This window comes from Scophthalmus maximus, chromosome 2 (assembly GCF_022379125.1).
Source record: "Scophthalmus maximus strain ysfricsl-2021 chromosome 2, ASM2237912v1, whole genome shotgun sequence".
In the NCBI taxonomy this organism is placed as follows: Eukaryota; Metazoa; Chordata; class Actinopteri; order Pleuronectiformes; family Scophthalmidae; genus Scophthalmus; species Scophthalmus maximus.
The window spans coordinates 9,465,787-9,481,279 of record NC_061516.1 but is presented as its reverse complement, the minus strand read 5'-3'; the positions used below and the strand labels follow the sequence as shown (position 1 = coordinate 9,481,279).

Here is a 15,493-nt window from a genome sequence, read left to right as displayed (position 1 = left end):
GCCGGTTGGGCTCTAGCTTGCAAAGCCTTAGCCCCCCTACTGCAGGTTCTGTTTTTGATAAGAAAGAAAGATGCTCCAGAGTAGACCAGTACAATAAGAGAGTGCTCTTTGTAGTCTGTCAGCTTGCCGTGATTTATAAGCAGATCTCACTGTGTTCTTTGGTTTCTGGTTTTGGGTGTGTGTAGGTATAGTGAAGCCGTCAGTGCGCTGCGATTACGCCTGAACTCCAGGGTTTTATGGGAATTCCTCTGGACAGCCACCTAAGACTTTATGAAACACTTAAATTTGTGTAATTGAATTTCCACATTTTGTGGCTGGTAGTTCTAGGTTGGTTCTTCACCGCAAAGAGGTACCAGAGGAACTAGTTTCACTAAATATGAGGGCGAAAGTAAACGTTAATCCTGTGTGTGTGTGTGTGTGTGTGTGTGTGTGTGTGTGTGTGTGTGTGTGTGTGTGTGTGTGTGTGTGTGTGTGTGTGTGTGTGTGTGTGTGTGTGTGTGTGTGTGTGTGTGTGTGTGTGTGTGTGTGTGTGTGTGTGTGTGTGTGTCTCTCTAAGGGAGAGAGAGTGAGTGATTTGACAACATTTTCAGTTTTTTGGGGTTATTGAGGCCTTGGCCAATGCTAGTTCAGAGATTGATGAGAGTGAGGACATATGTGGGCTGAGAGGGACCAATCCTGAGAGTGTAGCTTATCTCATTACATTGGAATGAATAGGTTGAGATCCAGAGAAGATGCATTTACTCTTGGGTTTTTTCCTGCAGATCAGACTGTGGATTTGTTCTTCAATTGGGGGGTTTTCTGTAATACAGGGTGTTTTGAAAGCGTTGGCTGCTCTGCACCCTCATTTACTTAATAGTGCGTCTGCAGTTTCCAGCTGGTTGGAATTTGTAACTTAGGCCTTTTTGTTTGGAGTCTGTTCTCCTGTTGTCTTAGCGCATTCTTAAATATACCACTCCGCTTCAGTACCAAGTCCTCTCTAAAGTCCCTTCACTCGCAGATAACTCGTCTCTGTCAACTCCAGTTCAACAGGCACATTTCTGCAATCATTTTGAAAAATGGCTTTTGCTTAAAGTAAACTAACTGCTCGGTAGATAAAAGGGAAGAGAAAGCGCCGCCAGACAGTACGTTGCAACTTGAGTAAAGTCCTCACAGGAGTTCCTATCTCTTCCTTTGATGATAGTTATGTCATAGTGAGTAAAACGCACAAAGCTAAAATCATCAGTTTTTAAAATCAATTCTGTGTTGCTCTTGGTAAATCTGAGGGAAACTGGCCCAATGAACACAAACAAAAGAATTCTCTCTTCTTGTGGGCTTTTTTGGCTAGCCAACCCCCCTCCTTCTAGACCATGTCATAAGAACATAGAGGGCAAGTATATTTTATGTCAGCAAGTTTAGAAAAACTCGTTTTTTTTTTTTAATTCATCAAACCCTTTGTGCTGTCATATGGGTGTTTGGGAGTAGAGGTATTCCATCATGAGCTCAGGGCTTATTGCGGCTCAATGACATTAAACAGCTCTTAGGATAAAACAATGCTGGCCCCATCTGGTCAGTATTTGAAAGAATATCAGCCATGCTGGCTCTGTGTTAGTCCTGGTATCCAGTGCTGTTCCTGCTTCCATGTGGATTTCATTACAGCCCTTTGACTCTGGCCAATCGGCAGCTTTTTATCTGAATTAACACAGCGACTCTGGACCACAGAGTTCTCTCAGTGGCGCTCATTGTCAAGTTAAGGTAGTCAAAGTCTCTGGCATTTGTCTGTCTGTCTGTCTGTCTGTCTGTCAATTATTAAGATTAGCTATTCAAGTCTTATGTGATAGTTAATTTATATCTTTTTTATTATGTTAAATGTACAAAACAATCTTTTTAATTACTCTAATTTGGGTTTTAGGAAATTATTATAGTTTTTTTATATATATTTTAAGGACAAATCAGACGGTACATATGAGGGTGGTTTGGCCGAATGTGAGAGTTATAATAAAAGGGTCATACCAGTAACAGTGGGGTAAAGAGAACATTTCTATTTTTATATATAACCAGCACAGTGTAAAAATATAATGTCCCTTTTTTCAAGTTTGAGCAACAGCTACATAAAAATGTCTGTCTACGTCCCTGCAGTCATCTGAATAAAAAAAAAGGACAAGCACCACATATGGGGAAATACATTGAAAGCACATTTACTTACATATACAAGTGAAATGGGTTTTTGTTCTTTTACAGATTGTATTAATACATATTTACATGTTCCTCTATACATAGATTTTAATTCACCACATATATGCTCACAAAACAAATATATTATGCTCATCATGTCACACATGTCATCTCATTTTACAGTGGCTTTATCAAGGTAATAGCCAAGTTATGATAATGTCATTATTTTGTCTTTATCTTTTTAATAAAATTAACATTTTAACAATGTAGCCCATGTGGAATATTTAAGACTGCATGGAGTGCAGGAGAATTATCTCTCTGAGTGTATTTCTAGTTTTGTTTTGACAAGTTAATCTCAGCATTAGTCTTGTTCTCTAAACGTCAGTCGCTCCGACACCTCTCTCCATCAAATAAAGCCTCACCTCATTAGGGGAGTGTCTCTCACTATCAGCCCCTGATGTCAGCCTCCATTACTCTGCCGGGAGAAGATGATATGGGTGGAGTGTCCTCACTGCCATGTCATCATCGCAAACCTCCTGCCACACCTTTCTTATTATTAATGAAGCGTCTGTGATGAGCCCAGGCCTGTTGCCCCGAAGGACACATAATCGTTTTACAGTTATTGGAGAAAAGTGGCTAAGTGGCTAATGAAAGCTGCTGTTAAATAAACACCAGCTCAAGTTAAAGAGGAGGCTGCGTGTTTTTTTTTCTTCTCTCTTTTCCTTTAGAAATAATTAGTGTCAGCTGTTTGCTTTGAATCCAAATAAGTTTTCATATTCCAAGATATTTGCTGCATGAAGAATGTTATTTTCACCATGTGGTCTTGGGACAAGTAATACAATTCAAGGCACTTACTGATATCTACAGCATGTGGGCGTATGTGATGAAAGGACAAACGCGATCTAAAAATAGTGCAAGAACAGATACATACTCTGTATCAACTTTAGAATAAAAAGGAATTAGGAATTTTGGCCAATCATAAGATATTATAATGAAATGAGCTAGTAGTTAGATTTCACAGGAAATTCCTCGCTATGTCTGTGAATTCAGTTACTTCTAAAATTGATATATAAGCTTGTATTACACAGTATATTTAGATTCAGTTTGATTGCTTCTCAACTGTTTTGTTTGTTGTTACACTCCAGGTTGTTACTTACCCTTGATGACGCCAAGCAGCCATCTCTTAAGTTTTAGTGGACAAGTTATTGCCGATACTGTTGTTGTCCCCATGGAAACAGAACCCTTTTTTAAGTTAAAACATGTCTCAGCCAGGTCGTTGGCTTGCACTTTTCAGAGCAATTATGACACTGTCCACATAAACTGCACCCTGCCTAAGTATGCATCCAACTACAAATATAAACACGAATGCACATGCGGTAATTATTTATGTCAGCGCATGTGTTTGGTTTTTATGTGTTTGGAGCTCACAACCATTACAACAGTCAGAGTGAAGTGGCGTGGAGCAAAAAGTTATTTTTTAGAGGTGGAGAGTATTGCTCCATCCTATTGCACTGAGAAACACAGAGCCTGTGAAGTACACCTGGCAACAGCTACGTCGTAATTTATCTCCTCCATCCTTGTTGACAAGGGCTTCGCCTCCTGACAACTTCAGACAGTCCATGATCAATAAATCTAGCTAATGAGAAATGCTGTTATTTGCTATTTGTAAGTTCACTTTAGTTTCATTTTGTCATGTTTGTCATATTTCTTTCAGTCCTCTGATTCTTTCAGTCTAACGTTTTAATGTTTTTTTCCGTGAGGTCAGATGATGTAATACAGCAGTTTCTTTTTTATAAGCGGTTGGTTTTTATGAATTGGCTGAGTTCGATTTACCCGAATTTCACTTAAGCCTTTAGTTCAATTCAGCAGCGAGCTTCTTCCAGCTCATTAGAAAGTTACAAACCCCACTTTCAACATTACACTCTTCCCCCCGCACTGAGATTAATGGAACAGATTATTACATAGTTGGCCACCAACAGTTTGGTGGGGGGGAATAACCACACAATAACTAGTATTTGTTTCTTGTTCATTGTTCTGTCTCTGTCTCCTTATTCAAGTTCCAATCAAATTAGGTTTAATTTTTTAAAGGTTCTTGGAACCATTTTTATGTTTGTTTGTCTATTATTGAAACCTCCGTCGACATTTTTTGGGTAAGAGTGGTAAATGCGGTGGATGTTCAACTGAACTACACCCACATCAGGGAAAAGCAATATAATGGGTCGTTACCATTTGGCCGTACTGGTATTGTGAACTCTGGACAGCACTGAGTATGAAGACATTACAATCTTGAGTCAGCCAGTCTAACCACAGATTACACCTTCTTCTCTAATTTTGAACTAATAATGCAGCAAACACTTCAGATGGATGCAAAGACCAATTCCCTGATTCTAATGAGCCAATCATTAACAGAATCTCTTTCTGCAATTTACAATGAGTGTTTAAATTCCGAACACTGCAGCCCATTGGCAGTTGAAAAAAACGAAACACCTTTTAACATCCTTAACGCTGTGCAGGGTCATAATTAAACAAACCCAGAAGACCGGGGAATGCTCCAGGCTCTCCAAAGTAAACTGGACACAGTCTGTACGCTTTGCTTAACGTGGCAGGTTTTAATTTGATTCTGGGAGCCAACGGAAAGGAGAGCCTTGTTTTTTTTTCTTTTCTTTTGTTTATTGTACCATTATTCTGCTTTGAATTTTTTTTACTACCCTCAAAAAAAAAATTCTTTCACTACTGCTATGGTTCTCATACTGTGGGATGTGCATAGAGCCACTGGGTCTTATACTTTCAAATGTGGCTAAAATCAATGTGAAATGGTGCTTATCTTTTATACCGTGTTTCTCATGTTGTATGTTTTCTTTCTAATATTCTCATGTAAGAGTTGTTTCCGAAACATACTGTGGACTTTGCGAGTGGCTCTTGGAAAGCAGACCACAATCTCAGATCTATTCTCTGAGAGCTCAGGAATGGTTGATCTGTTGGCCTACGGCTAGGATCCTTGCCAATACTTAATATGTCATAGCCCTGTCCTGATGGCTCACGCACAAACATTTTACACTGATACTCGCAAAAACTAAAATCGCACTAATCTGTATGTATAGTCTGTACCTTCAATGAAAACACTTATATTGATGTAAGCTACAAAGCAAATCCTTCACCGTGTGGGTCAATGAAAGACCTCACGCTCTTCAATGTATACCTTAATCCCTTCTAACCCAAATTCCTCCACCTAGCAGTTTGATGCTATATATTTTATCCAGCTAGATTAGCAGCAGGATCTGGTGGAAAAACCCTTTGAACTCTGTGAAATATTGGAAGTCTGAGCTTTAATCTAGGTCTCCTTGCTTACGGTTATGATAGGGCATGTAGCTGGCCTGTCAGTTGTACTGCAGGCCAGACATGGTCTTTTTACTGTCATCAAGGTTGTATTCATACTTGACAAATGGAGTCTGTGAAGTAAGTTGAGAGAGGTTTATAATTTTATTAGCCAGATGCAGAAGTTTGTCATTTTTGTGTCGTGAGGAATAGTGAGAAACTACCAACCAAGTCCCACATCAGCTACAATTCATTCTTCACTTCTTTTTATTGGTTACTCATACTTTGAAATTGTTGAAACAGACAGTTAAATACATCTGAGAGCAGGTAACTCAGACAGATGAGGAAGAATTTACTCCGAGCTCTCCCTGTGACCTCCAATCCAATGGTAATACTAACAGGAAATCTCAGTCGTAAAGAGAAAAAGAAAATAATATGCTCATTCACAAGAAGTGGGTTTGAGAGAAATTGTGGGCAACATGAGGCCAGGATAGACACCTGCCCACAAACCATATATTCATTCTCTCCCATCTGGCCTTCTATTTTCCAAGGGGCCTTGTGGAAACACAACACACATAAAAAAAAAAGGATTTCCCTTGTAAAGTACCACAATGCTTTAATTCCAGATAATAAAATGAGTGTGATCAGACTTTGGCTAAAATAAAAATGATGTCTTATTGACTATATTTGGCAAAGTTATTTAAGAGGCATGCTACAACTAGGGCAAAGTTTGTTGTGTTTGTTACTTTCCTCCATTAAAGTATCTTTCCATTCTAAAAGAACAAAACAAAAAAACAGACGTTAGGCCTGTACTGAACTAAGGCTCTCCACTCTCCATTTTCCCTCTAGTCATCCATCACACATTTTGTGCCCTTAACTGTTTGGCACCATTCGTCATTCAGACCACAAACGTTTGTGGCTTCACTCAAGAGCAACCTCTGTGTGCTTTAAATTTTAAACTACAAAGTAGCGAATTACCATATTCTCATAGGTGTGCCTCATCCAGGAACCAGGAGTTCATGTGAGCTGCCAAAGAGGATTGATGATGGTCCTGCATGTCAATACTGCTAACAGGAAGTTGACCTCAGTGTTGTGACTTCACAAACGGGGTCAGCCTGGGTTGGTGTTGGGTTACCCCTGCTCAGCTCCAGTGTTACAGCGACGAGGGTCATTAGCCCGAAGGAGCAGAGTGACATCGAAGACCCTGGCTCTTCCAATAGATGTCACTGTAGCACACAAGACTCATTGGCCTTCTCACTGACCAGCACACAAACAGACTGAGTAACCACACCATGAAAGGATCTCATTAAGACTGTGGGCATGGCAGTACCCACCTCCGACCTGCCCTGCAGTGATTGGGGTCAGAGGAGACTAACATTGGTCTCTTGTCACCGGTGGTCTCCCTAACTGAATTTCCTCTTCATCTCACACAGCCTTTCCCGTAATTATGTAAATCTGTTGACTGAATTTGGCGGCAATATGATACTCAGCAAAGTGTAACAACAAGTTATACCGCGGAAGAATCTGGTTTGAATTAGAGCTGCTTTAGAATCAGACCTGGGCGCAGTGAATACACCACACCTGTATTACATTACTACAGTGTGGAAGAGACCGAGAGCAGGGAGAGAAAAAGGCTAGAGCTGGCCGAGCGAAAGGCTGGAAGAGAGTGGAAGAACACTTAAGTATGCAATATGAAATACTGTTTTATTACATGCTTTTTTGAAATGGCAACAGAGACAGGAAGTACAACGAATATTACATTTCACCTGTTAAGGAAGTTTTTAAACATTTAGTGTGAGCTGTGCAGTCAGGCGATTCCCATGAACAATTGAGTGCTGCGTTTGCTTTGCTTCTTAAACGTCTTACTGTGATAAGGTTGCTGCTAAAGTCAATAACTTAGTCAAACACCTTAATCTTACACATACTTCTCCACTATATAATATCTAATCTCCAAGAGGTGTGGAAATGTTTATGAAAGTGAAAGGCTTTAGGCCCTGCACATCTTGAGAGCATTGTAAAAGACAATTAAGATTACCCCACCGATTTAGCATTGCGTTCAATTGATCTTGATTGAACAGTTTTAAAATATTTCAGGTTTTTTTAAGTTATTTGTTATAACACCCACACGTCTTTCCTTGTCAAAAAAATCAGCCTTACATTACCCACCATTTGAACTTGGCCCTACAGTCCCATCAGAGCTTAAAATGTATTACGCTAGCAAGCTAATGTAGCGTCCAGCCACCTGCCCCAAGCAAAGGTGAAGAGCAGGTTACAGAGGTCTGTTACATTTTTTAATTCTTTATCCTTAACTAGCGCTGACTCAAGTGATGTCACTCAATGACATTTATCAGACATCACACAACTCCCTCCCAACAACATTTTTCACATATTTACTCTTATTCCTAAATACCAAGAGACAGACTTTGATGTTTAATGTCAAAATTGCAATTAGTACAGTTTTTTCTTTGCCTGGTCGAGCCAGACTAATACTCAAATGTGTATTAGTCTGGGACCTCTTAGTTTATTTTATGATTTCCAAGAGGCGTTACTAATGGACACAGATCAAAGTGCCTTCGGACACAATTGGATACACCTACAACCAGTGAGAGAAACGAATCATGTGACGTCTGTTTGGCGACAGATTGCCAAACAGACGTCACAAACGACAGTTTTGTAACCAGCAATATTTCTGCCGCTTGGAAATCCTTTCTCAAAGGAGGGGATCCAGACGTAGTCTTGCAGAGCAAATGAAATGAGCTCCCAGATTTTGCCTGGGTCCCAGGCTAGTTTTCCTGGGCTGTGAGCACAAAATAACCATTAAGTTTTGACAGGATAGCCGACCAGCAATATCACCCTAATTTCAGGAATTCCCAATTTCCAAATAAACCAAATAACACTTGATTGTTTAATTTTTTCTAAATATCTCACAAATTATTTTCTTGCAAATTAAACTTGATGTGTGGTAGATCAGTTACAGGCCACTGTAAGCTACAGACCTTCAGATGATAGAGACTGATAAAAGTAATGATTTATTAACCCATGACTTTCATTCGACACAGAAGCAGTCCTGTTCTAACTCTTCAAATAGCCGTTAGCCGTAATTCAGTTGTGTTAAGGGGCCAGTGTACAATTCAGTTGGTTGTTGGATGGGTGAATACCTTTGGAAGCCCAACATCAGAAAGGCTTGGGGGGCGGGGGTCCTGTTTTGGCCATTTCTGTAACTGTGTGAAACTGACAGTGATTGGCCAGCTGTGTGGAGGGGAGAAAGGAACCAGGCATCACACTTTTCTCTTCAGATTGACTGGCCAACACGTCTTTTCTAGTATAATCCTCCCCAGTCTGCCTGTTGCTCATACTCTTCCTTGTTGACATTGAGTTGCTTAGCGAAAGAATGGGTTGCAATTGCTGTGCTTTATCACTTTTCCCAACAACCCCTAAAGGCTCATGTTTAACAATATTTTCTATGTTTAGAACCATAAACCACCATAAACAAACTCGAGCATGTTTTTGTTGTTTTATCAGGATGGTTGATTTAATTAGTGTGAGTGTAACTGTCATTTATTATTTCAAAACCATTGACTTCGGACATCAGTTTTTCAAATTTATCGCTTAAGTTGACTAATTTCTGGAATTAACAGGAGCAGTTCATTGACTGTTGAACATTTTATATTGACATCAATATTCTGACCTTTACCCAATCAGTGCAAAATAAACGCTTCAGGCAGTGGAAATCTTGTGTCACAGTGCACGCCACAGCGTCACTTTGTTTGTTTAGTTTCTCTGAGTAGAGGGTTTCTATATAACTGCTTTTGTGTGAGATTTACTTCCTTGGAAATATTTTTTATGAAAATAAACTCCTGTCATAGAAGAAATAAGAATGTGATTCTTTGTTTGATCCCCCTTTTCTCTTATTGTTTGCCCTTTGGAAAGTTCAATGTCAGGCCATGTGGATGAACAATAAGTCTCCAAACGTTAAGGAGTCCTCTGCTCCTTAAATCAAACGGTCAGCATTTCAGTGTGGCATTTTCTTCCCATTCACAGTCTAAATTTAATGCAACGAAGTGAAAATGCATTAACAATTTCAATCTTAACTCTAAATATAGCCCATGATTTATGGAAATCCCTAGGACAAGTCAAGTACAAGATGTCAGGGATTCGCAATAAATATGTGGGAAGATATTTTCTGTGCTAAGCAAGTGGCTGGGGTGTTTATGAAGTCTGATTCTCAGTTTGGCTTCAAGACTGGTTGATGATGACCGTGGCGTGTAATTCAAGGCCAGAGAAATTTTGAGTTTAAGGGAAGTGAATTTCTTTTGTGAATGCATCATAAGAACCCAGCCAGACTCAAACAACTCTTGAGCCCTGCTCTGTATATTTATTGAGACACATGAAAGGCAGCAGTGATTAATCAAGCTGGATTTCATATTCCATGCTGTACCACATGATTGTTGAGGTCTTGAACCTCATGTGAAGTTTTACCTGCCATTGTAGTACAGACCTGCAAATGGGAAATTAAAAAAACTGTGAATAAGGTGAAGGATAACTGTAAATACACATCAAATATAAATATAATATTATCCTCGTGTTTTCATTCTGCCATCTGTAGCTGTTTTGTGTGCATCCTGCTCAACATTCCAGTGTAATTTATCTAGTGGAAGAGTGAAGGGTGTACACAGTGAGTGTCATTATGTGCACGGGATAAACCAGATGGGCAGAATCATAGACGCGCCACACTGCAGCAAACATAATCAACCATTTCAAATCCACCAGTGAGCTAGAAACAGCTTTTCAGAGGGGGGGATTATGTTTGATCTAAATCAAATTAAGTTGTGAAATAAACAAAGAAAGCAAAATACATCATAGAAAGACAAGAAAGTACAATATTACACCATATTTATGTAGTGTTAACATGCAAGAAGTAGATTGGTGTGTTTCTTAACCTTAAATTCTCACCTCGCTCCTTGTGCCGAGACAAATGTTTCAATAAACATCTAAATTCTGAGCCTTTGTGTTTAATAACAATTTTTCATGATTTTATTTTATTTTGTGCCGTTGCTCAAAGCTGGATTCATACGATATGTTAAAGAGCAGTTGCCATGGTTACTACTCTGTTTTAATTTTCTGTTTGGGCTGCAAATCTTTTTTCCTTCCCTAAATTCAAACTGACGGCCAATTATACTTCTGTTATATTGTATTGTAAATCTACTCTAGAGGTCTGGCTTTGCAGCTTGTCCAGAAAAGACACGCCTGTGTTTCTTCTGGGCGAGTCAAACTGTTTATTGAAACATCAAAACACTTGATCCAGCAGGAATCTCTATGTTAATATGGCATCCTAACATTTTGCACCATATCAGGCCGCTGAGGTGAATGTCTTATTTTCCCAAAGCTGGACTCAGCCTTCCAGTAGATGCGTTGGCAAACCAAAAATAAAAAGATGTTTGATATAAAGATCTTGAGGTGCATGTGTGGCCCACAGAGCTGTAAACCCAAACAAAAAGTAATTTGGCTGACTCATCACAGCATGAGCTGCCCCGTCCGGAAACCGAGAGACGTAATGAGAGGATTAAAACAGGAACATGAATACGAAAATTTAATGATATCTGTAATGAGTAGAGTAAAAGTTCACTGGCTGCCATGAGAACGTTGGGCATTGCAGTGTAGAGTGAAGGAATCATCTGCAGGCCAAATCTTGGTGAGAGTTGAGGGCTCCTTAAGTTTAATTCTGAACAAAACACCTTGTGTGGGCCATGTGGTTTACATGCTCCAGCCAAATGACTCTAGAGGACACTATAGATGCCCCAAAGCTGCTCTTACAAGCCAGGAAACAATTGGTTAGTGGCCATTTTATTGCTTTTCTCACTCGAAATTACATGTATTAAAACCTTTTGAGGATTGGCCTCCGTACAGACAGACAGAATACCACATCAACTCAAAGTGCAGCACTGTTGTGTTTTCTGATTTTCAAAAAGTAGTGACCACTTGTTTGGCATACAGGTCACTGAAGCACTGTTAGCTTTGACTTAATGATTAACAGCACAGTATGTGCACTTTGTAGTATTTCCTGGCAGGATCAGTAGAAATAAAGGTAGAAGTAACAGGAAGTGTTTCATTACACTGTAACAAATTAGTCCACACATGTTCCTAATTTGCTGCAGGATATTTTGCTACACCACAGTATCATTCAGGGCTCTTATACAGTTTTTCCTCATCTAGTGTTTTTCTTTATATTCACTGGTCAGCTCTTCATGAATTAGTCATGTTAACCATGAGAGGCACAGCCCTGAAATATTGTCAGTGGCAGGTTATCTCCCATGGCTCCACTTCTCCGAACATGAGGTCTATGAATGGAGACTAATGTCTGTGTTAACCTCTTGGTCTCTGCTGAAGTATCCAGTCCACAGATTGAATAGAGGGATGATGGAGGGAGGAACACCTGGTTAGCTGTCAGAGGACCTAATGAGCCCCCTGATTATCTTCTCTAGGGAGCATGTTAAACCTATGTACTATGAAATAAGAAAAAAAAAAATCTATTTTTACCTCAGTGGACAAAAGTATGCTAATTATATACCACCGTAATTGTGCGTGATGCAGTTTGATTTGAAGACTTTTAACCTCTTGACACATGAAATGCATTGCTCTTGAGGAAGATATCCTGCGTCCCAGATTTCATCCTGTCTCCAATGACAACGGAAAACCTCTTGTCAATTGATGCTTAAAAAATGTGCACCAGTTGAACCGTTGTGCTCTGACAAGCCGCTTCCACGGTGACCTCATGGAAGACGTGGAGGGTGGGGTTGGGGGTGCTGTGTAACCTCGGCCGCCCTCCTACACCACATCAGCAGCAATCACCTTCAAAATTCTCTGCAGCCCGCCCACATTTGAGGTCTGATCTGAAGGTGATTGGTACTGACAAACTCCGGGAAACAGTAATATGTGGCATAAGCTAGACTGTTTGTTTAGCCCATGTACAGAGCTCAGGGCAAACAGGCAGGTTTGGCCAAATGATGGGTGGAATGTACCGTAAACTGTCCAGTTCCCACCAACTCCAGTCCATTTGAGTGTGTTAATGTGTGGTCGGGCTGCAGTGGATTGGCCGGCTGGGGCTGTATACACTTGCTGCAGTCTTTGGGCTGTTAATGTCTTATTGATGGATAATGATGAGTCCCCCAAATCCCCCAATGTCACAGGTCAGATGTGCTCATCTGCTAAACTCTCAAACACAATCATATAAAACCCTACGGTCATGCCAGCTGATTACTTACTACACACGCTGCGGAGTCTCCAAAGCCCTGAGTGGGATTTGTTAAAAAGGTAAACTGGGAAAGGAGTGCCCAGACACAAAGGTGTCGACAGTGACGAGGAGACCTGGCCGGATCTGTTTCAATATGTCATCATGTGAAAGAGCCCCAGTGGGTGCCCCCAGTCCACCCCCTCCACACATAGGTCCTCTCACCTTTCAGCCGTCCTCAATGGGCCCTGGGAATTTCTCACCACGATCTGGTTAGCCCTGTTACAAAGAACCCCGTGGCCAGCGTAAAAAGCACTCTTCCACACACATTCAACCCAACACGCAAAGAACTCCACCAGCATTCATCAAAAGGATGTATGAAAGGGAAACTGGAAATGACAAGCTGTCTCAAGTGGACTGATTCTGAGCAATTTGTCTGATTTGGTCAGGAGTTGTTGACATAGAAACACTGTGTGTGAGTGTTTCTATGTTATTCGCGATGTTGTGCTTGTACAGAAATTCTCAAAGATACTCGTTTATGGCTTTTGGACCTGGAAATGGTGCATCGATTTTCATTCCTGTTGTTAGCAAAAGAAATCTGTTATGTATTTTTTTTAAACTTTTGTCAGTTACAACACACTGCCAAGAACAGTTTTTGTTTATAGACCAAAATCTGAACCTTTCCTCTCAGCTGTTTGTTTCCACACTACAGTCAAAACTTTCATGGTGCAACTATTGGAGTTGACACACAGCTTCATGCCATTAAGCTGCCTCCTTTCTTTTCTTTCTCTTTTCCAAGATTCTCTACTTTCTCTACGTCTAGATTACACAGTCAGGCCCACTAATGTTATTCTGTTTATCTCTGGTGAGCAGAGAAGATGGGAAGGGGGGCTGATGTCTGCATATTCGACAGCCAGCGTCCAGGATATATGCCTTCCCTGGACTAAGTTCATAAGGATCACACCTACATACACATACAGTGCACTCAGAGGAGAAACCTTATGCAGTTTCCACCAGGGAGGGCCAGACCGGTTTATGAATATTGATAGAGTCTGGCTGGCTGAGCACTGGGTCAGCTGTAGGGTTGCAGTATTCCGTCTTCCAACCTGTCTGAATGTGTTAAACACACCTCATTACAAAGACGGTGTGAAGCAGCAGTCGCCCAGCGCTGGTGGCTCTGCACTGCTGCCAACCAGGCACTTAGCTCAAGTGTTGTTGGTGCCCACTGGCAGACATTTGACAAAAGCCCGAGCGAACATTCATTCACCGTCGTATGCGTTGCCTTTGTCGGAGGCATACATCATGAACTAAGGACAACCACATTCCTCACAGAAACATAAAGCATCCACACATGTGCTTCCAGTAACATCCTCCTATAATTTAATCCCCCACAGCGAGCTTGATAGTAATGAAGTACCCTCGCCAGTGATGTCACTCATCACGCTCTTGTCTTCACCCATATCTAGTTTCTGTACGCTGCACACTTGGCAAGATCTCCACACGTGAGGAAAGCAAAAGAAGCTGCACATACAAATGCACACTCATGCTCTCTCTGTCCCCTACACACACCCAGACATACAGACATGTAATTTGACATAGGGCTCCTGTCAGACGCACAGTGTGCCTATTACATTCACCCCAGAGCTCAGGCCAAGCAATGGGATTTGAGGCATTTTGTTACGCTTTCTAACTATCAAAGTAAGCATTAAATATCTCCAACAAAATGCTGTTTGCCTTTGCTGAAGCCATAATATTTACTCTTGACTCATATCACATATTCTATTCTTGTATCTGATTTCTAACTCATATTTTCTAGACTATAACATTGAGATTTCCATGAGATTGGGTTTTTTCCCCCTTTTTTAGCATCTGGCCACAGAGCAAGCAAGCCCCCTGCCCAATGTTGCTATGCTTCTTCTGTTTCTAACCTCGTTGTGTTATTGATCTTGGCCTACCGTTTCAAACCCAATTCCGTTCAGCCGGCCCTGTGGACGGCGCAGTGCCGTCATTTGGTCAGACCCTGAGGTTAAACTCTGAGCCATGAATGGATCTCTGTGTTGTTCTCAAAGGTTTTGGACCCGTCACCAGCTGGGTTTCCAGGCATCAACCTTCCCTTGTCCGACTCCCTCGGCCTGGGCTGCTTTTGATAAAACCCTCCTCTGATATTGTCAGAACTGTCGTTTCTTTAGCTCCACTAACAGACACGGACCATTTGAGGCCAAATCAAACACACGACACCCTGGAGCACTAATGCAGACACGTGAACACATTGATACATGTCCTATACACATGCTGTACCATTCATGCTACACAGTTTTCACATGATTCTGGCAGCCGATCAGACATAGTGGGTTTTAGCCTTGTTATGTTGAGTAGAAATTTGACACATGCGCACATGTTGCCTGTGTGTACTCTGTCAGCATGACCTTTGTTGTTAAAGCTTTTACGCCTCTCCTCTGGTCATTAATCAAGCTTTACAAGAGCCACTTTGCACTACAGCAGAGCTATAGTACCGCATTTGCCACAGGTAAACTGGTATGGATCTGTTTGGAGGTCGGCTGATAACCAGATAACAATTTGTCTCGTCTAAACTGTAAAACCAAACAAAAATCGAACTTGAACAAATAACGAAGAAATGTGACCTTTGGCCTAAAACATTTAACCTTTATCATCCTGCCACTCATCCGTTATACGGTTATATATGAATGAGGAGCATGTTATCCCACGTAAGTAGTGTATGAGTCTTTTGCACTTGTGTGTGTGTGTGTGTGTGTGTATGTGTGGAAAAGTATAGTGGTT

General features: G+C 40.9%; 1 protein-coding gene across 2 annotated transcripts in view; it reads left to right on the top strand.

Annotated features, from left to right (window-relative positions):
- uvrag (UV radiation resistance associated gene) overlaps positions 1-15,493 on the top strand; it is an 85,791-nt gene that overhangs the window by 57,801 nt on the left and 12,497 nt on the right. The gene's annotated exons all lie outside the window — the stretch shown is intronic.